We start from the raw sequence: 25,927 nt of genomic DNA, 5'->3' as shown, positions 1-25,927 counted from the left end.
GTTTCAACATATGAATTTTGAGGACATACAAATATCCAGTCTATAGTATTCATCATAACATAATTGATTTGCAAACCTATTTAATCTTTTGCAAACCTGTTTAGTCTTTTGTGTTACATCAAATATATATCTCTTAAAAACATAGTGATCCAGCTATTTTATGAGTATTACGCCAGACGGCATATTGTAAAAGGCAGAGAGAATATTCTAATTTAGGTAAGAATGGAAATCTTTCTGCTTAAGATTAATTTTTATTATGGCATTCTTTTTTTTATTATGACATTCTTCAATTATCTAAGTTTTCACTATAAACATGGCTTAGCTTTACTAATTATTTTACTTAATTATTATCAAAGAAAATGTTTTTCTGCAGAAATTATTGATTTTGTGAAAGCTGAGCAGAGACCCCCAACGCGGGACTTGATCCCAGGACCCCAGGATCATGACCTGAGCAAAACGCAGACTCTTAACTGACTGAGCCACGCAGGCGTCCCCACATTCTTCCTTTCATCCATTGATTGTGAAGTACTCACTGAGTTCTTAATATGTGCCAGGCATTAAATGTTGACAACCCCTGTCCACAGAAAGAAGAATGAGTCCCTGTCCCTAACCCCAAGAAAATCATTACCTAGTGAAGGAGACAAATATGTGTGACAACAGATACAGCACAGGACTCCTAGTGAGAAGAGGAGGGTAATTGCAGTGACATGATTGCTCCATGAAAGAAAGGCTGACACATACATTGGGAGTCACTCTTAATGGAATAACATTGACCAATGGGCAAAGCGGTGAAGGGTGTTCAAAGTAAAGTAGATCAAAGACACATGAAAAGTTCAGAATCATCATGTGTTCAGAGAACTGTGAGCACTTTGACATCACTCTGGTGCAGCCTATGGGGTTAGAAAGCTAAGTAGAGTCATATTTTCAAGAGCCCTGTATGTCAAATCACATTTTACCTTGTAGGTAAGAGCAAACCATTAAGCTAGTGACTCCCAGTCTGGGGTATGCACTGATTCACCTTCAAGGAAGTAACATAATTAGATATTCATTTTAGGAAGCTCATTCTGGTATTTATATCAACAATGTATTGTAAGAGAATCAACAGTAAAGGCCAAAAGACCAAATAAAAGCTCTTTTAATTGGCCGGGCAAGAAGTAAGAGGTATTTACCAAAGCCTGGGAGTTGGAAATGCAAAATAAAGAGGCTTATAAAGATAGTATCTGTAAAGCATATGCTTCTTTAAATGTCAGGAATGCGTGAGAGTGCTAATTTAAGATACTCGAAATTTCTGACATGGGCAACTGGAAAATTAAATGTGCAAAAGTTAATATAATTTCGAAGTAATTAATTAATTAGAAACTGGCATGTTTAAAACAGTTCATTTCTGTTACATAATTAGATGTATGTGTTTGCCACAAGTGATGAATGTGAATTACTAATTAGGGGCTTTATTCAAAAGAAAATATAGATTTCCAAAACAACTAATAATTATCAAATACTCATTTACATTGTCTACTTAGTGAAATCTAGATTTGTAAGTTTCCATTCTTGTAACATTTTGGATGAAAATACAAAAAGTATTTCCAAAATAAATTAATAGTAAAATATTTTTAATCCAAAAACTATAGTCATTAAAATGTTAGGACAAGGATGAAAAAGAAACTTTCTATATTAGGTTAACAGGAGTTAATAAGCAAGAAAGGGAATTCTGCTATCAATGAAATAGAATATCCTCCCTGAGTCATATCTGCATTATTTTTCTCCAGAGATTTTATGTATATATGGAATTTTGCATAGCTTGATGTAAAAAAATACGCAGCATATGCACATTTTTTCTAATGCCTAAAGGCACTGAGATGGAAACCTCACATTATCTATAGACTGATCTATGTTGAATTGTAAGCTATCAGAAGTCTGCATTTAACATAAGGAAATCCAAAATAAGATACATAATGATCTCAAATACTGCAATTTCAGTATAATAGGTTTAATGGATTAATCTCAAGCTCCCTGTAGGAGGGCAAGTGTTTCTACCCCTTCAAGTCTTTCTGAAATGGTTTAACCTCAGTGGTGCATTGACTGGCACATCTGGCAGCAAACGGCCCATGCACTGAATCCCTCAATACGCTTTTCCTGCACACTGAGCAATGGGACAGGCCAGGTGATGATGACAAATGTCTCTACCAGGCTTCAGGATAGTCAGTGGTTGTTACCAGCATTAGATATCTTTGGACTATCAAGGTTCTGCCTCAGAAGAAATATTTAATGCTAACTTTCATTGGAAAGACATTTTCTGCAAAAACTGACTTGCAAGTTCAAGCTGTTTATACCCTGTCCTAGAAGTACATCCTTTATCTCTTCTTTATAATTTCTATCTTGTGTGCCAAGATTCCAATCTCATGTCCACCATGTTGATTGTATGAATGTTAAATTTGGACAGATTTCCATTCTTTTTTTTTTTTTTTTTAAGATTTTTATTTATTTATTTGACAGAGAGACACAGCGAGAGAGGGAACACAAGCAGGGGGAGTGGGAGAGGGAGAAGCAGGCTTTCCGCGGAGCAGGGAGCCCAATGTGGGACTCGATCCTAGGACCCTGGGATCATGACCTGAGCTGAAGGCAGACACTTAACGACTGAGCCACCCAGGCACCCCCTCAGTGTCACTATTTTTAAAACAGTATTCACATGTGATATATTTACAAGAGCATTACAACGCAAAGAGTGTGGTGATTAGATCTCAATACTTTTTTGAAGATTTATTTATTTATTTGACAGAAAGAGAAAGAGTACAAGCAGGGGAGTGGTAGGCAGAAGGAGAAGCAGGCTTCCGCTGAGCAGAGAGCCCAACGTGGAACTCTATCCCAGGACCCTGGGATCATGACCTGAGCTGAAGGCACACACTTAACTGAGTGAGCCACCCAGGCGCCCCTCGATACTTTTTTTTCAATGATTTTATTTATTTATTTGTCAGAGAGAGAGAGTACAAGCAGAGTGAGGGGCAGATGGAGAAGCAGGCTCCCTGCTGAGCAGGGAGCCCGATGCTGAACTCAATCCCAGGACTCTGGGATCATGACCTGAGCCAAAGGCAGACACTTAAGTGACTGAACCACCCAGGTGTCCCTAGATCTCTATACTTTTTTAAAATATATTGTTTTTATGCTTAATAGGCAGACCAAACTACAAGTAATTTGATCAAATATACAACAGGACAGACTTAATTACTTATTAAACTGTGCTTTACAAATATATATACATATATTTTCTTTTGTAGATAGTCCCTGAATTCAGTGTCTGAAAACTTGGAGGAAATTTTCTGATTTTACAAAGTATACTTAAAAATCACTTGTAAATACTTACAATAAACTTGTAAGGCTAGTTTCCCATTGTTGTATTTATGATAATCATTTTCGAATATTATGATGGTCATTATGAAGAATACAATATAGCTGTCCTTTCTTCTTTATTATTCCTGTATTTAACAGTAAAGAGTTGTGAATGAGACACAAACTAGGATCTTGAAAAGAATACAAATAGAACAGATATTTTATTTTTTTTTTATTTTTTATTTTTTAAAGATTTTTTATTTATTTATTTGACAGAGAGACACCGCGAGAGAGGGAACACAAGCAGGGGGAGTGGGAGAGGGAGAAGCAGGATTCCCGCAGAGCAGGGAGCCAGACGTGGGGCTCGATCCCAGGACCCTGGGATCATGACCTGAGCCGAAGGCAGATGCTTAACGACTGAGCCACCCAGGCGCCCCTAGAACAGATATTTTAAATATAAACTTCATAGTCAAACTGGACATTGCATTCTTCATATCTTGTCTATATATATCACCTTCTAAGGGAAACCACTGATTCATTGCGTCTTTCCCACCCTGTTCTCCCACATGGCTGGTTTCCTCAAAGGCCAGATTATATATCATTTAACCCAGACCTTCACATTCATAATCACAGGGATCAAACCAGAAGGCAGATACATTACTAAGGGTGTATGGTCCATGGAGATAGCAACTATGCCATTGTACTGCGATAATAGTTATCACTCATGTAGATTTTCTTACTCAGGAATTTGCACTAAGAACAGATGAAGAATTTGCCTCCCAGTGGTGAAGAAGCTTCTGGAAACTTCTTCAGTTAGGATGAGAGAGACAATTATGGGACACATGGCCCTGAAAATTGGGAGACTACTTTGCTCCCTGGTAGGATTCTGAGTGTTGTTGGCATTTTGAAGTCAAGGATAGGTAAATGTGGATGGATTGGAGAGGACAGCTTCACAGCAAAAGAAGGGTTTCAGATATGATTAGTGAAATGATTAGCTAGGTAGACTATAATCCTGATCAGAATGTTCTGACTCACTCTGAAGAATTTATAAAGTCAAATCTAGTTAAATTTGGTGATCATTAGTCTGTGTCACAATCAAACCAAACTGACCCATTGCTCAGCATTTCAACTTAAGGTCTCAGAACAAAGAATGCCAGCCCCCGCTATAAGGAGGATGCTATAAGAAACACTGTCTCATGGAGGAACTCCTCCACTATGTGGAATCCTGAAGAGTCAGTCTTGCCTCACATCCCCTCTTGCTCCTGGGCTGCCCCCTCCCCACCCCCCAGTGGAATCTGGGAGGGGAGGCAGACACACATAGCCCACATAGCCCAGACACACATAATAATAATAATAAAATTTTCTTTCTTTTTCAAAACTTTTTCAAAACTGAAACATGACTGTTGTGAATCCTTTCTTCAGAACACGGATGTGAAGAACTTGGAGCTGTTTCACCAGGGAAAAAATACTCCTTTATGATAAGAAACATGGAAAATATGGTATATACCAAGATGAATCAGGACAAATTTGCTTACTATTAATATTTATAAGGAGATGGGGCATCTGAGTGGCTTAGTCGGTTTAAGCATCTGACTCTTGGTTTTGGCGCAGGTCATGATCTTAGGATCCTGATATTGAACCCCGTGTAGGGCTCTGCTCTCAGCAGGGATCCTGCTTGAGATTCTCTCTCCCTCTGCCCCTCCCCCACTCTCCCTCTCTCTCTCCTTCTAAAATAAATAAATAAATCTTTAAAATGTATATATATTTATTAGAAGGAATACAGAACAGAGAAAGATATGCTATAATCCTGATTTTATAACTACGTAGTTATGCAAATTTATACAACTGATCCATTGCCTTGGCTTTTATATTTCTCATCTATAAATGATCATTTTGATTCATGGAAAATTACTGTTTCTCATCCAGAAAACAACATCCATTGTAAGTGACATTGTTTCCAAGACCTCCCAGCCAAGAGGATGAGGAAATATATGTGTATACTAATGCATGTATATACACACATTAGTAAATGTTTCTAAATGTAACTATATGTATTTATATAAAGTGTAACTTGAGTTCATACTGATGTATGTATTAACATGGACTATCCCAGACACTTTCCTTGTTTATATGTATATTCTCACTCCACCAGTAAGAAACCTGTCTCCCACCATCTGCCATCCATTTATTTGGTTGTTCAGTTTCAGTATATATGTATGTGGATGCTAGAATTGTTAACCAATCCCTCCATGGGAAACAACTTTACCAACCAGAGCAGTTTTTATGTGCAGTTAGTTCCCTTCACTTTGAGTGTCATAGATGCCACTCACTTCCAAAGTTACTTAATACAACTTTTCTCTGCCACTCCCTTCAGTGAGATTGCTTTATACATTTGCAATAGTTATTTTTTTTTAAAGATTCTATTTATTTATTTGACAGAGAGAGGGGGACAGTGAGAGAGGGAACACAAGCAGGGGGAGTGGGAGAGGGAGAAGCAGGCTTCCCGCTGAGCAGGGAGCCCGATGCGGGGCTCGATGCCAGGACCCTGGGATCATGACCTGAGCTGAAGGCAGACGCTTAACGACTGAGCCACCCAGGCGCCCCATGCAATACAGTTATATTCTCTTGTTGCAATCTGCATTTCTTAGAAAAATCCCCTGATTAAAAAAAAAAAATGTGTACATTAAGCTTTATTCTTCGTGGTATGAAGTTCTGTGGGTTTTGACAATTGCATAAGTTCATGTATCCAATTAATGTAGTCTCATAGAGAGCATTTTCACTGACTCCAAAATCCCTTCTGCTTCCTTTAGTAAGCCCTTCCTCTCCTCCTGAACCCCTGCAACTACTGACCCTTTTATTTGTGTCTACAGTTTTACCTTTTGCAAGACATCATATAATTGGAATAGTACAGTAGGTAGTATTTGCAGACCTGCTTTTCTCACTTGGTAATGCAATTAAGTTTCTTCCATATCTTTTCTTGGCTCATATCTTTTTATTATTGAAAACTTTTCCATTGAACAGATGGATCGTCCACAGTTTGTTTATCCATTCACATATTGAAGACATCTTGATTGCTCTGAGTTTTGGGCTATTATGAATAAAACTGCTATAAACATTCATATGCAGGTGTTTGATTTTTGGGGCCCCAGGTTTTCAAGTCAGTTGAGTAAATACTTAGAAGTGCAATTACTGGATCCTCTGGTAATACTACATATAACTTTGGGAAAGACTGCCAACTTTCTTCCAAAGTTGTTGCACCATTTTGCATCCCCCCAGAAATGGATGAGCCTTCTTGTTGCTCCACATACTTGACAACATTTGGTGTTGTCAGAATTCTAGATTTTGGCCATTCTAATAGGTATTCTATTGTTGTTGTCCCCATGTCTTTTTACTGTTTTTAACTGTTCTTTCTGATAAATTTGTCAATTTGCCTCATTGTGTTTCACTCTTGATGAGTTCCAATTCACTAACTGTCACTCTGTGTGCAGCCTAGAATTTATTCCATCAATTCTTTGTTTATTATATTTCAATGATGATATTTTCCCCATTTTAGGGATTTCGAATAAGTTATTTACATCACAACATGCTCTTTTCTTAATTTTCCCTTTTTCCAGTAATTTGCTTGCTTGCTTATTACTTTATCTGTAGTAAACTCAAATTTTGATAATTGGTTTTTTTTTGCTATCTTTCCTAACATATTTCTTTTTTTTTTTTTTAAAGATTTTATTTATTTAATTGACACAGAGAGAGACACAGCGAAAGAGGGAACACAAGCAGGGGGAGTGGGAGAGGGAGAAGCAGGCTTCCTGCTGAGCGGGGAGCCCAATGCAGGGCTCGATCCTAGGACCCTGGGATCATGACCTGAGCTGAAGGCAGACGCTTAAGGACTGAGCCACCCAGGTACCCCACCTAACATATTTCTAAGTTTGAATTTGTTGGTTCTACTGAATGGAGGAGTATTTTGTGTTTTTATTTATTCTCTCTCTTTCTATCTAATCTTTATCGATTTATTTTTCTTTTTTTTAAGATTTATTTTTATTTATTTTTTATTTATCTGACAGAGAGAGACACAGCGAGAGAGGGAACACAAGCAGGGGGAGTGGGAGAGGGAGAAGCAGGCTTCCCACGGATCAGGGAGCCCAATGCAGGGCTTGATCCCAGGACCCTGGGATCACAACCCAAGCCGAAGGCAGATGCTTAATGACTGAGCCACCCAGGTGCCCTCTTTATCGATTTCTTTATCTAACCATTCTGATCAGAATTATATCTTATATAGTGGTTCAGAGTTCCTTTCCTTTGGTGATATTGTTATATTCTATATTTGGTACGCCTACAGCGGTTTGTGTTCCTTAGCCTGCTTTATTGCATCTCATTAGGTATGTAAATTTATCTATGCCCATCTAATGCCCATGACCCAGTTACCACATCCAACCATTAGGTATATAAGTTTATCTAATCATGTCCTCCAGGACAAAGTCTATCAGATTTTTTTTTCTCTCTTTTTTCCAACCTCTTTGAAGGACAGGATGAGAGAGAGAATGTACTATCTCAGTTTCCGAGTTTCTGATTTCAAGGACCCAGCAGCATGTTCCTATCTTTCAAAGGATACTGTGAATCCCTGTTACCCCAAAGAACTAAAACCTCTTCTGCTTCCTTTCTGACTCAGGACCCATCATACCTATATATCCACATACTATTTTATGTTTATCCTGAATTTACTATGTTTCTTTTATATTTTCTCTTTTAATATTTTGTGTTTTATAATTTTGTGTTTGGAGTAGGATGGGAGGTCAGGATAATCAAATCATGCCATTATGTTTGGCTTGTTAACTGACCAGAATTTTATTTTGGTGTTAAAAAAAATACTTGCTATTAAATAGATTTATCCACTCATTAAAGGAAAATCTTTTCTAAGGAAATGTGTCCTGTGTCCTGTGTTCTTTTATAGAAAGATGAGGTAATTATCTTGCTGTTAAATACTGTGAATTAGAAAATAAATGAGATATATCTGCTATAAAGTATAAGATGTTAATTATGGAGATTTACAAATAAAATACAAGAAAATGTATTGTGTTTGGCAACATAATCCCTATAATAGATACATAGAATAATTTACTCTATAATATAATTATTCTAAGTATTACCTTACAGTTCTTAAGAAATTACTGGCAGGTAAGACCTCTTGAGTCAACTGGGGCATCACTTTGGCATGCACAACTATTCTCTACAGTATATTTTCTAGGAATCTGTCCAATTTTAAATGATCCAAACTATCAGGTCTTGCTAAGTGAGTTCATAACTGAGTAAAGCATTTTATAGTGATATTGATGATGCAAATAGTAGCTAAAATAAGCTGGTTTTACTGTCTTCTCGTCATGTTGCATAAGTTAGCACAATAATTGTAGCCATTAACACACAATCCATCCTTCTGGTAATATCATATGTGGACTAGATCCTTAAGATCACAAGTTCTAACATTTAAATATGTCTTACATCCTCTAAACATCCCCAATACAACCTCAGCTCTAATTATTTTCAAAACTATTTTGTTCCACCCTGAAAGGCAGCTCACTATATTCCAACTCCCTGGAATTATTGTACTTATTTCTTTCTTGACAGAATCATGTCAAATATTTCTAATTCATTGTTCCATTTATCATAGTCTTTTAAATATTTCCTTTTCCTAACTAACCTTCTTCCATCCCTTCCACCATTTCCTAAATTTTATGGCTTCGATGTTTCCATTGCCTAAACCAATTCAACTTTCCAGGTGAAAATAACCTATATAGAGCATAGTGCAACTATTACCTTCCTTATTAAATGCAATCTATGATTGTTTCAACAATTTCCCATTAGTAGACACTTAGAATGTTATTTTCATTTCTAAGTGCCCACAAATCATCTTCTTTTGGGAAGAAATTCAGTTTATTGTTTTCCAACTGAACCATCCCTATAGTTTCACATAATTCCTACCATACAGATGACATTGGCTTAATATTAACTACAATATCTTTCAGTGCACTAAGGGGCAAGTGGTCTGAGCTATTTGTATTAGATTAATTTAGAAAGCTAGTTTGCTTTTAAAATTTTCCTCAATTGCCCTTGAATATTTTTTCTTATCAATTCTGATATATCACTTTTTAAGTTAATATAATTGACAGAAATAAAAGAGGACATAAAATAGGTTTGAGGACTTTCTTACTCTATATTCAATTAACATTTTTCCATCTATTCCAAGCAGCAGCCCTCAGATTTCATTACTCTTCTTTTTTTTCCCCCTAAAGCCAAGGAAATCTCTTCTTATTGTTTGCATTTTTGCAAGTAGTAGTTTTATCTGGGTTTCCACCCTGTTATGGCATTCTTAAGAATTTATGATATTGTTATTCATTAATTACACTATCTTTGTCCATCTTCATTAACTTTTAAATATGTATTTGCTCTAGAGCTTTATGTTAGATATGATAATATCTTGAAATAATTCTTTTCTTTCTTATTTTCCCATTCAAAATCATATTTTCATAATATCATTTTGAGGAGCTTTACAATTTTTTTGTATCATCATTTAATTTTTGACTTTAGTTTTATAACTGTATTTTCCCTAAACTTTTGAAAACTTTTTAAAATCTAGAATATATGCTGGACTTCTTACAGATTTCTTTCTGGGTATTATTAATGCTACTTCATTGTAAATCTTTCTTCTATTTCTTGTTAGAAACTAGTTGTTAATTGATAGTGAATGTTGTGCCTTGTAGAGGAATTACCCTCTTTTCATTTTCAACTTTCCAGCAAATAAAATTTCCACAAGGCAGGTTAAAAATATATCACCTTCTATCAGAGCATCAATGCAAAGAGCTACCTGTTTGATGTCTCTTTAATTTAGTGTGGTTACCTGTTCGATGTCTCTTAAATTTCGTATGTTTTTTGGAATCAATTAATGAATAGATATCAAAACACTGTAAACTTATATTTTGTGCTTGGAGCTCCACGGTCTCCTTATGAGATTTGTAGGTGTAGATTTAATTTCATTTATCTTGCTTGGGGGTTTATCTTCCCTTTGACTTTGTTTCTTTCATAAATTTAGTATAAATTTCTGTTATTATCTCTTGGAATATTGTTTCTCTTCGCTCTTACTCATTTTTAATACTATAATATGGTTAAATTTTTTAATTTATCATTTATTTGTATGTCTTGTGATGTCTCTTCCTTTCTTTCTCTTTCTCTCTGCTGAGTTCTGGATAATAATTTTAGTTTTATATCTCTGTTGAGAAATATTTTAGTTCCAAGTAATGTGCTATTTAACCCATCCATTTATTGAGCTTTCAAGAAAGGTAGAGAAATTGTTGTGATTCACTAATAAAATTCATGCTGCCAGGAATTCACTAATAAAATTCATGTGCCAGGAATTATAAACAAAAAAGAAAGTAGTAACAGCTTTGCCAAAGACTTGGTTAAAAGGAAATATCTCTATAGATAGCAATTTGCTATCCTGCCAAGTTTAAGGTTACTTTTCAAGATAATATATACTATTTTAAAATCAGATAAAGTTTTCTGTTTGTTTTTTTTTTTTTTTATAAGACATATAGGAGGCAAGATTTTGGAGGAAACTAAAGGGGACATTAGAAAACAAAAGCATCTTTGAGAGAGGATTTTAAATCTTTTTGTTCTCTGTCAATTATCAAATTACCAAAATAAAAAAAAACAGATTTAAGGAAGGATCCAGTTATGAGAAATCATAATAAAGAGAGAACACAAAGAGGGCGCCTGGGTGGCTCAGTCGTTAAGCGGCTGCCTTCAGCTCAGGTCATGATCCCAGGGTCCTGGGATTGAGTCCCACATCAGGCTCCCTCCTCGGTGGGAAGCCTGCTGTCCCTCTCCCACTCCCACTGCTTGTGTTCCTGCTCTTGCTATCTCTGTCTCTGTCAAATAAATAAATAAAATCTTTAAAAAAAAAAAAAAGAGTGTATACATATGATAGAAAGCCTCCAGGAAAGCCACCAGAGAACAAAAGTTCCCAAAAACTGGTTTTCACTGAGCCCATCCCCTGCCACAGGGGACAGGGCAACTCTGCCCAAAGAGGGTTGCCTGAGTAACAGCGTGGCAAGCCTCTCCCCCAGAAGACAGGCTGGGAAAATAAGAGGCCAGCAACGCTAAAGTCCCTATAAAACAGGTGCATCTTGCTTGGGTTCTGGTCAATAATATGGACTCTATACATTCCCTCAACCACCCCTCAACAGAATGACTAGGAGGAGGAACTCCCAAAATAGGAAAGACTCAGAGACTATGACTTATGCCACAGATTTACAAATGGATGCAGATATAACCAAGATGTCGGAGATGGAATTCAGGCTAGCAATTGTGAAGACAATAGCTAGAATGGAGAAATTGATTAATGACAACATAGAGTCTCTAAGGGCAGAAATAAAAGGTGAATTGGCAGAACTTAAAAATGCTATCAATGAGATCCAATCCAATCTAGATAATCTAACAGCTAGGGTAAGTGAGGCAGAAGAACAAATTATTAACCTAGAAGACCAATTAACTGACAAAAAGGGAAAAGAGGAAATCAGGGAAAAACAACTCAGAATCCATGAAAATAGAATCAGAGAAATAAGTGACACCATGAAGCATTCCAATGTCAGAATTATTGGAATACCTGAGGGGGTAGAGAGGACTAGAAGAAATATTTGAGCAAATCAAAGCTGAGAACTTCCTTAATCTGGGGAATGAAACAAACATTCGTGTCCTAGAGGCAGAGAGAACCCCTCCCAAAATCAAGGAAAACATGCCAACACCCCGACAATGGTCAGTAATACTATAGTAATAGTAAAACTCGTAAATCTTAGAACCAAGAAAACCATCTTAAGGGCAGTTAGGGGGAAGAGATTCCTTACGTACAGAGGGAGGCACATCAGAATGACGTCAGACCTATCCACAGAGACCTGGCAAGCCAGAAAGTCCTGGCAAGACATATTCAGGGTACTAAACAAGAAGAACATGCAGCCAAGAATACTTTATCCGGCAAGGCTGTCATTTAGAATGGATGGAGAGATGCAGAGCTTCCAAGACTGGCAGAAACTGAAAGAATATGTGACCACTAAGCCGGCCCTGCAAGAAATATTAAGGGGGTTCTATAAAAGGAGAAAGACCCCAAGAGTGATATACAACAGAAATTTACAGGGACAATCTATAAAAACAAGGTCTTCACAGACAACATGATGACAATCAATTCATATCTTTCAATAATCACTATCAATGTGAACAGCCTAAATGCTCCCATAAAACGGCACAGGGTTGCAGATTGGATAAAAAGACAGGACCCATCCATATGCTGCCTACAAGAGACTCATTTTGAACCTAAAGATACATCCAGACTGAAAGTGAAAGGATGGAGACCCATCTTCCATGCCAACAGACCTCAAAAGAAAGCTGGGGTAGCAATTCTTATATCAGATAAATTAGAGTTTAAACTAAAGACTGTAGTTAGAGACACAGAAGGACACTATATCTTTCTTAAAGGGTCTATCCAACAAGAAGATCTAATAATTGTAAATATCTATGTTCCCAACATGGAAGCAGCCATCTACATAAGCCAACTGTTAACCAAAATAAAGTCATATTGATAACAATATGTAAATTGAAGGAGACCTCAATACTCCACTCTCAACAACAGACAGATCATCTAAGCAGAAAATCAACAAAGAAACAAGAGCTTTGAATGACACACTGGACCAGATGGACCTCATAGATATATACAGAACATTCCACCCTAAAACAACAGAATACTCATTCTTCTCGAGCGCACATGGAATTTTTTCCAGAATAGACCACATACTGGGTCACAAATCAGGTCACAACCAATACCAAAAGACTGAGATTATTCTCTGCATATTCTCAGACCATAATCTTTAAAACTGGAACTCAATCACAAGAAAAATTTTGGAAGAAATTCAAACACTTGCAACCTAAAGACCACTCTGCTCAAGAATGTTTGGGTCAACCAGGATATCAAAGAAGAACTTAAACAATTCATGGATGCCAATGAGAATGAAAACACATTCATCCAAAACCTATGGGATACTGCAAAGGCAGTCCTAAGGGGGAAATACATAGCCATCCAAGCCTCACTCAAAAAAATAGAAAAATCCCGAATTCACCAACTAACTCTACACCTTAAAGAACTAGGAAAAAAGCAACAAATGATGCCTAAGCCACACATTAGAAGAGAAATAATTGAGCAGAGATCAATGAATTAGAAACACAATAGATCAGATCAACGAAACTAGAATCTAATTCTTTAAAAGAATTAATAAGATTGATAAACTACTGGCCAGACTTATCCAAAAGAAAATAGAAAGGACCCAAATTAATAAAATTATGAATGAAAGAGGAGAGATCATGACTAACACCAAGCAAACAGAAATCATTATTAGAAATTACTATCAACAACTATATGCCAATAAGCTGAGCAACCTGCATGAAATGGATGCCTTCCTGGAAACCTATAAACTCCCAAGACTGAAACAGGAAGAAATTGACAACCTGAATAGGCCAATAACCAGTAACGAGATTGAAGCAGTGATCAAAAACCTCCCAAAAAATGGGAGTCCAGGGCCTGAGGGATTCCCTGGGGAATTCTACCGAACATTCAAAGAAGAAATAATACCTATTCTCCTGAAGCTGTTTCAAAAAATTGAAACAAAAGGAAAGCTTCCAGACTCATTTTATGAGGCCAGCATTACCTTAATCCCCAAACCAAGCAAAGACCCCATCAAAAAGGAGAATTTCAGACCGATATCCCTGATGAATATGGATTCCCAAATCCTCAACAAAATCCTAGCTAATAGGATCCAACAATACATTAAAAGGATCATCCACCACGATCAAGTGGGATTTATCCCACTTAGCAAGAGTGGTTCAACATTCGCAAATCAATCAATGTGATAGAACACATTAATAAGAGGAGGGAGAAGAACCATATGGTCTTCTCAATTGATGCAGAAAAAGCATTTGACAAATATAGCATTCCTTCCTGATTAAAACTCTTCAGAGTATAGGAATAGAGGGGACATTTCCTCAAGTTCATAAAATCCATCTATGAAAAACCCACAGTGAATATCATCCTCAATGGGGAAAAGCTGAGAGTCTTTCCCTTAAGATCAGGAACACATCAAGGATGCCACTCTCGCCACTATTGTTCAACATGGTACTAGAAGTCCTAGCAAAAGCAATCAGACAACAAAAAGAAATAAAAGGTATTCAAATTGGCAAAGAAGAAGTCAAACTCTCTCTTTTCGCAGATGACATGACACTTTATGTGGAAAACCCAAAAGACTTCACCCCCAAATTACTAGAACTGATACAGCAATTCAGTAATGTGGCAGGATACAAAATCAATGCACAGAAATCAGTTGCTTTCTTATACACTAACAACGCAACTGTAGAAAGAGAAATTAGAGAAACAATTCCATTTACAATAGCACCAAAAAACATAAGATACCTTGGAATAAACCTAACCAAAGAGGTAAAGGATCTATAATCTAGGAACTACAGAACACTCATGAAAAAAAATGAAGAAGACATAAAAAGATGGAAAAACAGTCCATGCTCATGGATCAGAAGAATGAACATTGTTAAAATGTCTATGCTACCCAGAGCAATCTATACCTTCAATGCCATCCCGATCAAAATTCCAATGACATTTTTCAAAGTGCTGGAACAAACAATCCTAAAATTTGTATGGAATCAGAAAAGACCCCAAATCACCAAGGAAATGTTGAAAAAGAAAAACAAAGCTGGGGCATCACGTTGCCTGATTTCAAGCTATATTACAAAGCAGTGATCACCAAAACAGCATGGTACTGGCACAAAAACAGACACATAGATCAATGGAACAGAATAGAGAGCCCAGATATGGGCCCTCAATTCTGTGGTCAAATAATCTTCAACAAAGCAGGAAAAAATATGCAATGGATAAAAGACAGTCTCTTCAATAAATTGTGCTGGGAAAATTGGACAGCCACATGCAGAAGAATGAAACTCAACCATTCTCTAACACCATACACAAAGATAAACTCAAAATGGATGAAAGACCTCAATGTGAGACAGGAATCCATCAAAATCCTAGAGGAGAACATAGGCAGTAACCTCTTTGACATCGGCCACAGCAATTTCTTTCAAGATACATCTCCAAAGGCTAGTGAAACAAAAGCAAAAATGAATTTTTGGGACTTCATCAATATAATAAGCTTCTGCACAGCAAAGGAAACAGTCAACAAAACAAAGAGGCAACCCACAGAATGGGAGAAGATATTTGCAAATGACACTACAGATAAAGGGCTGGTATCCAAGATCTATAAAGAACTTCTCAAACTCAACCCCCAAAAAACAAATAATCAAGTCAAAAAATGGGCAGAAGACATGCCTAAGCCACACATTAGAAGAGAAATAATTAAGACATGAACAGACATTTCTCCAAAGAAGACATACAAATGGCTAACAGACACATGAAAAAATGTTCATCATCATTAGCCATCAGGGAAATTCAAATCTAAACCACAATGAGATACCACCTTACACCAGTTAGAATGGCAAAAATTGACAAGGCAAGAAACAACAAATGTAGGAGAGGCTGTGGAGAAAGAGGAACCCTCTTATACTGTTGGTGGGAATGCAAGTTGGTACAGCCACCTTGGAAAACAGTGTGGAGGGGCCTCAGAAAATTAAAAATAGAGATATCCTATGACCCAGCAATTGCACTCCTGGGTATTTACACCAAAGACACAGATGTAGTGAAAAGAAGGGCCATATGCACCCCAGTGTTCATAGCAGCAATGTCCACAATAGCCAAACTGTGGAAAGAGCTGAGATGCCCTTCAACGGATGAATGGATAAAGAAGATGTGGTCCATATATACAATGGAATATTACTCAACCATCAGAAAGGATGAATACCCAACTTTTACATCAACATGGATGGGACTGGAGGAGATTATGCTAAATGAAATAAGTCAAGCAGAGAAAGTCAGTTATCATATGGTTTTACTTATTTGTGGAACATAAGGAATAACATGGAGGATATTAGGAGAAGGAAGGGAAAAATGAAGGGGGGGAAATTGGAAGGAGAGATGAACCATGAGAGACTATGGACTCTGAGAAACAAACTGAGCGTTTTAGAGGGGAGGGTGTGGAGCGATGGGTTAGCCCAGTGATGGGTATTAAGAAGGGCACGTACTGCATGGAGCATTGGGTGTTATATGAAAACAATGAATCATGGATCACTACATCAAAAACTAATGATGTATTGTATGTTGACTAACATAACATAATAAAATAAAATTTAAAAAATAAATAAAAATAAAAATATTACCACAACTTATAAAAAATAAATAAATACATAAATAAATACATACATAAATAAATCATGCTTCACATGAAAAAAAAAAATGGGAAGAGGATCTGAATAGACATTTTTCCAAAGATCACATCCGATGGCCCACAGGTACTTTAAAAGGTGCTCAATATCACTAATCATCAGAAAAATGTCAAAATCTCTAAAACATAATGAGACATTAGCTCACACCTCTTATGATGGCTATTACCACAAGTATAAGAAATAACAAGTATTGGTAAAGATGAAGAGAAAAGGGAATGCTTGTGCACTATTGGTGGGAATGTAAATTGATACAGCTGCTGTGAAAAACAGTATGGATGTTCCTCAAAAAAAAAAAAAAATGGAACTACCATATGATCCAGCAGTTTCACTTCTAGGTATTAATCCAAAGGAAATAGGGAAAATACATCTACAGCCCCATACTCACTGCAGCATTATTTACAATAGCCAAGACATGGAAACAAACTGAGTGTCCATTGACAGATGAATGGATAAAGAAAATATAGTGTATACATATGATAGAATATTATTCAGCAAAAAAGAAGGAAAGAAGGAAGGAAGGAAGGAAGGAGAAAAAGATAGAAGAAACCTTACTATTTTCAATATAGGTGGCTCTTGAGGGCATTATGCTAAGTGAAATTAAAGTCAGACAGAAAAATATATACTGCATGACCTTACTTATATGTGGAATCGGAAAGAAAAGAAAACAAAAGAAACACAAAACCTAACGCATAGATACAGAGAACAGTGTTTGCCAGAGTTGGGGAGAGGGAGGTGGGTGAAATATAAACTTCTAGTTAAATAAATAAGTCTTGGGGATATAATGTATAACATGGAGGCTATAGTTAACAATACTGTATTCTGTATTTGATAGTTGCTAAGAGAGTAGATCTTAAAAGTTCTCATCATAAAAAAAAAAATATTGTAGCTATGTGTGGTGATGGATGTTAACTAAACTCATTGTGGCAATCATTTTGTAAATATATACATATATCAAATTATGTTGTATGCCTGAAGCTAATATAATGTTAAATGTCAATTATATTTTAATAAAAAAATTTGTTTAAAATTTATTATACCTGTAATAAATCCTATTTAAAAAAGAAATACAATGGTGAATTTTAGTAACACTTTGACTGTCATGTCACAATATTTTTAACTAATAATATCTCTATTTAATAACTTAGTAGAATAAATTTCTCATTAATTTACTTTTCTAGTCATACTGATTTTGTCAGAGATATATCAATATCTGAAATATGGATATTTTCCATCTGTGAATAGAAGTTAACAAACATAATTCTTAATTAGCTACATTTAACTGCTTTAATATGTTTTAAATTATTTCATAATTTTGTAAATTAATGTATTTTATGATTTTCATGTCCTTTTATCTTCCACTTCTTTTTGTTATTTGCCAAATGATTTCACTAATTATGCAGATAAACTAGTGAATAAAATTATGCAGCATCACAATCAACTCTTTTTTTTAAGTTTGGTCACTTTTTAAAAAATACATGAGAAAAATATAGGAGAAAGTATTCTTGTATTTTAATGAAAAGTATCTTTTACTTGTAGGTATATTGAAGATGTATTGGAAATTTCTATATTAAAATTTTATGTATATAAAAATTGTTTTTTCTTTTTTTTAATCTTTACATATTTTATTTCCTTTCATTGCTAGCTAGGACCCACCAGTACAACACTCAATAGAAATGGGAACTGTTTTTATATGAACTGGGATCACCCTATCATCTGAGATTAAATTGAATTTGGCTTCAGTTTCTATCCCACATGCATTGGGTAGTACCAACATATTTTCCAGTCTTGTTGGGAATCTCGGATATATTGATACTTCCTTTACTTACCAATGACTTTTGACCCCAGGATAAAAATAGAGCTTCATTGAGCTCAGTCCAGCCAGACATAATCCAGCTAATTTAACGGACCCCATGTGACTTGCACAAGTAATTAGTGTTTATTGTCATTTTCTCAGACTCTGGCAACTTGTTGGCCCAGCAAAAGCTAAGACAGGACATGAAACACTAAAAGAAGTAAAAACGCAGAGATGTTTCTCCTGGATATTTGTCCAGGACTGTGCATAAATAATCAGAACATCTAGTTGAGATTAAAAAATGATATCTGTAGCTAGAATTCAGAGAAGCATCTACCTCAGTACTTGGTGTGTATGAACGTTGAAACCTTCTAAAATTAAAGACAGATCTCTAGTTGAGATATAAAAAATGTATGTATCTGAGGACAGAGAGAAACTAGAGAGTAAATTTCACTCACAATATCTAGAACTTTCTAAATGTGATGCCTTGCCTAATGAACATCATGGTTCAACCCATGTATGTAATCACTGCATACTGAGAGCTTGTTAATCATATATAATCAGTGATTTAGTAGGTTATTTGAGCAAAATATAATATAAACATAAAATATTATAGTCTCTATTTTCTAATCTGTGAATTTTGGGAAATATTATTGGCCTCATAATTTTTCATAAGAATCAAACCAGTGGATAACCTTATAACCAGATGTTAGAACATTTGCTATTAATGTCTTGGTGGAACACAGAGGCCAGGACCAAAACTTTGCTATTAGATAATCTGTTGCTGCCCTCCAGATTTGTATAGCTCATGGCATGCTCAGGACTAAGCTCCTTAGTACAGCCATCATCTTCTTACCACTGCGCACCCCCCACGCCCTTCTGTGTCTCTGGCAACTCTGTTTTTCCAACTGCTCATGTTCAAAAAGTTGCTGTTGTCCTAGATTTCTCTAGTTCTGTTCTAACCCACATCTTGCCAGAAGTCTATTGTGCTGACTCTACTCATAGATTTCCAGAATGTGACCACTTCTTTCCACTTCATAACCCACCATCCTGGTCCACATCACCAGCACCCCTCATCCCAAATAATGCAACAGCCTCCTAACTGGTCTCTCTACTCCCTCCTTTGCCTTCCATTGTCCTTCTCTGTCTACACTCAATATAGCAATTGAAGTCAGTCCACTTCTCTCCTTAAAACCATCCATCACTTTCACTCCATTCACTGACAGGCTTCTCCATTGTCCCTTGAACAAACGAAATATGGACCTAGCTCTGGGCCCTTTGCAAATGCTGCTCACTTTATCTGAAATGCCCCCCCCCCCCCCACATAATCCCAAGACTGGCTCTCTTTCTTTATCTCAACTCAAAAGTTCCTTCTCAATGAGGCCTTCTCTAGATACCCTACCTAAAAATTATCCATACACTTTTACACACATACATTTAGATTTCATATTCCCTTCAGTTTTTATTTTTCTACTAAGTATTTAGCACACTACTAACATAGTATATTGGTCAGGATACTCCAGATAAAGAGAATTAATAGGATATATATATTATCCTATATATCCTCTAAATATATACTATGAGATTTATTTTAAGAAATTGTCTCACATGACTGTGAGGGATAGTAAGTCTGAAATCAATAGAGGAGACTGACAGGCTGAAAACTCAGACAGGAGTTGATGTTGTAGTCTTGAGTTTAAAAAGTAAAGGGCAAGCCATAAATCTGGAAATTCAGGCAGCTTTTCTGTGTCACCATCTCTAGGGAATCAACTGATTGTCAAGGCCCTTTGTAGTGTCCTTCAAGTGACTGTGGATGTTAGTCACATCTCCAAAACACCTTCCCAGCAAAACCAAGGCTAATATTTGACCAAACAACTGAGCAACCTAGCCAGGTTGACACGTAAAATTTAATGATCACATGTAGTATATATTGTTCTTCTTAAAAAGTCATATTTACTGTCTGCCTCTCCCAATAAAATTTAAGCTCTATGGGAACCGATTATTGTCTGCTTGTTTATGAACGTTTTTCCACTGCTCAGAACAGAACCTGAGAACTCAATAAATATCTGATTTAATGAGCGAACTGATGTTGGATTGTTAGGGATGTTTAAAACTAATTGGGGAAGCTTACCTACCCCATCTCTCACATCAAAATTATATGAGAATCAAGAGACTGAAACAGAGGGAAGTATTCTTTGGGGATGCAGTTAGGGTGCTGTGCAGAAAGAGCCAATGTGGGTGAGGCAAGAGCCACACATTTGCTGGGGGAGATAACTGTGGGCAGTAGCCACACAACATCAAGACTCAAGGAAATGTCAATAAGAGGTTCTGAGAAGAGGGAGAAAAAAACAAAACAAAGCAAAAAAACAACACCTTGAAATTCCCATGGAAGAAAGACCCAGCTCTAACTGCTTACTATACCCTGATACCCAATCCCAAGAACACAAACAAAAAACAAACAAGCAAACAACCTCCCCCCTACAAAAAAAAAAAAAAAAAAAAAAAAAACACCTCATTTCTAGTAATCACCTTTTTCTTGGCTCAAATCCTGGAAGGGTAGAGTAACTCAGAAATGGTGGGGAGAGTGGAAGTATAGATAGGATAGAAATCACAAACTGGTCATAACCACTCTGTCAATCATCATCCCTAAGCTTGAAGCAGTAGCTAGCTGGAGGAGGAAAGAAGTTCTAAATGAGATAAGAAAACTACTTTTATTTTACACTGGAATTAATATTTTATTTTACACTGGAATTTTACACTGAAACTATAGAAATAGACTGTTTGGGCTTAAAATACCTAGAGGAATGTTTATTTTCGAGCAGTGATTGAGAATGTCATTAGTCCAGCTTAATTGTTCATCTAATGGCTTGGTAGAAACAATGAGTCTTCAGATTCAGTTTATGGGGTAGTGAGAAAAATTTTCTTTAAAAAGTTGTCTAATGCTTACACCCTCTTGAATGTAGTCCATTTAGAAAAATAAAACATACATAATGGTCTTAAGGTAGTATTAGACATTTTGAATGTGCAAATATAATCTGAATCATAATAAGTTTAAACATGAACACATTATGATGCATGCATATTTAACATTAAGTTTGTGAAGTACTGTATTCCCAATCATACTGGGTTTACTTGAATATTCTTTTTTAAAACCGGTTCAGCAAAAATATCACAAGGTAAAACAAAGCAACTTATTCCACATAAGTCATATTGATTCAGAATATCTTTCTAGAGAAGGTGACTGACATTTTAATTTTCTAGATACTTGTGTCTCCAGTAATTACCTTTTAGTATCTCAACAATGAAGATGGTTTTCTCACCAGTACCAATGACAGTATGTTATTAGTGGTATATTTTCAAACCTGCTCTGCAGTTGTATTACAACAGAATGCAAATAAACTCACAGGTACATCGAAAAGCAGTGAGCTGTTTCCCATAACTCACTCATCTGTTCTTGGAATCAGCAGGCAGATGCTATAGCTACGTTACTAGAAGCTACTCCCAGCAGACAGCATATTTCTTTGGTTTGTGCTGAATCTACTAGTTATCTCCATGAGTATTGCTAAACTAAAGGAGGAACGTCTGCTGTGCTGGTCATTTAGACAACAGACTTGATGAACCAGTTGTGATCATTCAAATCTACACTAAATTAACATCATTAGAATCGAATTGATTTACTTATGCTTATAGAATAATGATTCTACAAATTATAGAACTTGCACTGATATCTAACAACCTCTTTACTACTCTAAATTTTTAAAAGGGGTTTATTTATTGAGATAAAGTTAATAAAAGCCCAATAATTTTCTTTTTGGGAATATGTTGAAATTGACCAAAATTATCAAAAGTAATGTTATATAAATTCTTAGGGACTGCATTTGCTGATGTTAAGTATCTTCATGATTTTAAGTATGCTAAACAAATTCTGTGGGGTTGAAGAGGGCTGAACACTGGAAAATATTCCAAATCAAGTAACAAACAAGGTTATGAATTTTGGCAAATCAGCCATCTTAGTAATAGTAAACAAATTGGGATTACATATCTTATTGTAAAAATGCAAAGGACTGAAGTGTTTCATATATCAGAAAGTTCATCACATGTCTATTAGTAGTCCGTCTGAGATCCAACTGAATGGCTCATTAAATTTTCAGATCCTAGGTAATCACCCACCAGAGATTCTGATTTAAGAAGTTAGAGAAAAAGTCTACGAAGTCAGGGAAAGACTCCAAGGAAGAGGAGTCCTGCATTTTTGAAACAGGTATTTACGAGGTAGACCATTCTTAATCCAATCTTAAAGAAATGGTGATATAAAGTTTGCTTTATACCATTCTACCTGACCACTAAAATCATAGAATAAAAAGTATATCCATTCTACAGAAAAAAAAAAAAAAATACATTAACAAGAAGTTTCTAATTCTTCTAAAACAAAGCCTACAGGACGGTCATTTACTAGCTATTGATTTAGTTGATAGAGACTTTGCACCTCAACTTGCTTTTGGATGAAAGTCACAGAAGACTACTCAGCTACCTTCAATAGAAACAGATTTCATGTCACATACAAAGAGTATGGAAGTGGAGAAACTTTAGTTTGTAAGTTCAGCAGCTCAAAGATGTCTTGGCTACAACCACATGTTAGCATTTGTGCCAATTTCTGGTTGGAATGGTGACAACATGCTGGAGCCAAGTGTTAAGATGCCTTGGTTTGAGGAATGGAACGTCACCATAAAGATGGCAAAGCCAGTGGAATCAAGCTGCTTGAAGCTCTGGATGGTATTTCTGCCACCAGCTCGTCCAACTGACAAGGCCTTGTGTCTGCCCCTCCAGGATATCTACAAAATTGGTGGTATTGGTACTGTCCCTGTGGGCTGAGTGGAGACTGGCATGGTGGTCATCTTTGCTCTAGTCAATGTTGCATCTGAAGTAAAGTCTGTTGAAATGCACCCTGAAGTTTTGAGTGAGGCTCTTCCTGGGGACAATGTGGGCTTCAATGTCAAGAACATATTTGTCAAAGATGTTCATCATGGCACTGCATCTGGTGACAGCAAAAATGACCCACCCATGGAAGCAGCTGTCTTCATGGCTCAGGTGATTATCCTGAATCATACAGGCCAAATCAGTGCTGAATATGCACCTGTGCTGTATTGTCACATAACTCACATTGTTTGCAAGTTTGCTGAGCTGAAGGAAAAGATAGATCGTTGTTCTGGAAAAAAGATGGAAGATGGTCCCAAGTTCTTGCAATCTGGTGATGCTGCCATATTGATATGGTTCCTGGCAAGCCTGTGTGTGTCGGGAGCTTCTCTGACTATCCTCCTCTGGGCTGTTTTGCTGTTCGTGACATGAGACAGTTGCTGTGGGTGTCGTCAAAGCAGTGGACAAGAAGGCAGCTGGAGCTGGCAAGGTTACCAAGTATGTCCAGAAAGCTCAAAAGGCTAATGAATACTATCCCCAATACCTGCCATCCCAGTCTTAATCAGAGGTGGCAGAAAGGTCTCAGAACTATTTGCATCAATTGGCCATTTAATAGTAGAAGACTGTTTATGACAACAATGCTTTGTAAAACCTTCAAAAGGAAAGGAGAATGCTTTGTGGACCATTTGTTGTGTGTGTGTGTGTGTGTGCGTGTGTGTCAGTTTTAGGGTATCAGTTTTTAAAATCAGTACTTTTTAATGGAAAAAAAATTGTCACAAAATTTTGAGACCCATTCAAACAAAAGTTTAATGAGAAAAAAAAAAAAAAAGAAAAGAAAGGAAGAGCCACTAGCTTGGGAATTTCAGAGTGTCCTTAATATTTAAACTTGCACTTGCTTTTTGCTTTTTCCTTTTTGGGCTTTAATAGAGTAGATGCTGTATGTTATTTTTTTTTAATAACTGTGCACAGAAGATAAAAACATAAAAAAAATGATACATTACTTAAAGTAATCAGGTTTTCTGTTTTTAAGATGTTTTTTCATGCCTCCAGATCTCCAATTTGTCACAATTTTCCATATGCCACCTATCTCAAAGGAAGCAAACAACTAGTTGGTCAAATTGCTTTTCCCCCCTCACCTAGTGTATCTGCATGCATTTCACACTGCACTAAGCAAGAATGCTAGAAATATGAAATCAAAGGACATCAAGATGTTATGCCTTCTCAGTTGGTATCTGTGATTGGTAGAATATTTACTTAGATGAATACATGTTTGTTCCTACTCATTAACCATGGTGATTGCAGTAAGAAACTGGAGTCATTTAAAGGTGATAATCAGCCCTGTCATCCATAAAGCACACTTTTGAAAAAAAAAAAAAAAAAAGCAAAACTCTATGCCTAGTTTAATGTACACTGTTAGGCCACTTCAATCATGTATCTTACCATGGGATGTTGACATATTTTGCCCTTAAAATTGACACATATCTTATGGTGATGATAAGTAAATCCACATAATCATATTATGGCATATTGACAAAGGAAAAAGACTGAATTCATTTAATCAGAATTGTATTCAGTTAGGAACAAGAAGCTCTAAAACAGTGCCTTGACCAAATGAAAACAGTAATGTTTTTTAAGTACAGAAAATTCAGACTAGGTAGTTCAGGATTAGAGCAGAGGGTTGTGTTACCAGGGGATATTAGCACCTTAACATCTTTCCTGTCCTTGATTTTGGTGTTCAGTCTCATTTTTATGTTCTCCAGACAGCTGCCAGATCTCCAGCCATCACATCAATGTTTCAGGCATGAAGAAAGGAAAGAACAAAGGGAATGCATTGCCCCTGAGTCCTTAGAAGTTTCTCTTGGACTTTTGTCTTCCTCTCATTGGCTATAATATATAGCATGAGAGAAGGAGCTGAGAAACATTTTTTTATTATTAAATTTCTTAAAGCTGGCCTTATTAACATTACAACTGAAACAGAATTTTGTGGTAAGAAAGAAAAGAGGCTATTGGGTAGGCACTTAGCGGTCTTGCCAATTCATCAGTATGAAAGAAACTTGCCAGTTTAACTCTCATAAAGGAATGATACAAATGGATAAGATGAAGTTCAAAATTGAAGGTATTTTTTTAAAGTGGGAGATGTCCTGGACAGAGCAGAAAAGATCAGGAAGTACATTGAACCTTCCCTTTAGGACCAGTAGAATCCTATCTGCGTTCACAGGTTTCAGTGAATATTTCTATTCTGGAAACACTCAGAGGACATAATTGTCACTCTCTCTTTATCATTCATTATTCAAAGGATGTAGGTGCCCAAGGCCCAGATGCTGTCTATTTAATATGCAACATGTGCAAAACTGGACTTCTACTCCCCCACATCTGCATCTGTTTCCAACTTCCCTGTTCCTCTTAGTTATGGCACTCTTCTGTCCTTCTGGCTTAAAACTCCACAGTTAATGTTGGTTCAGTTTTGTT

General features: G+C 36.3%; 1 pseudogene; it reads left to right on the top strand.

Moving 5' to 3' along the window:
• The first annotated feature begins 22,366 nt into the window (after nt 1-22,366).
• Nucleotides 22,367-24,020, top strand: LOC118555666 (elongation factor 1-alpha 1 pseudogene; annotated as a pseudogene).
• The last annotated feature ends 1,907 nt before the right edge of the window (nt 24,021-25,927 follow it).

Source organism: Halichoerus grypus, chromosome 1 (genome assembly GCF_964656455.1).
Source record: "Halichoerus grypus chromosome 1, mHalGry1.hap1.1, whole genome shotgun sequence".
Classification (NCBI taxonomy): domain Eukaryota; kingdom Metazoa; phylum Chordata; class Mammalia; order Carnivora; family Phocidae; genus Halichoerus; species Halichoerus grypus.
The sequence above is the reverse complement of the archived record's forward strand: the minus strand, read 5'-3'. Positions and strand labels throughout refer to the sequence as shown.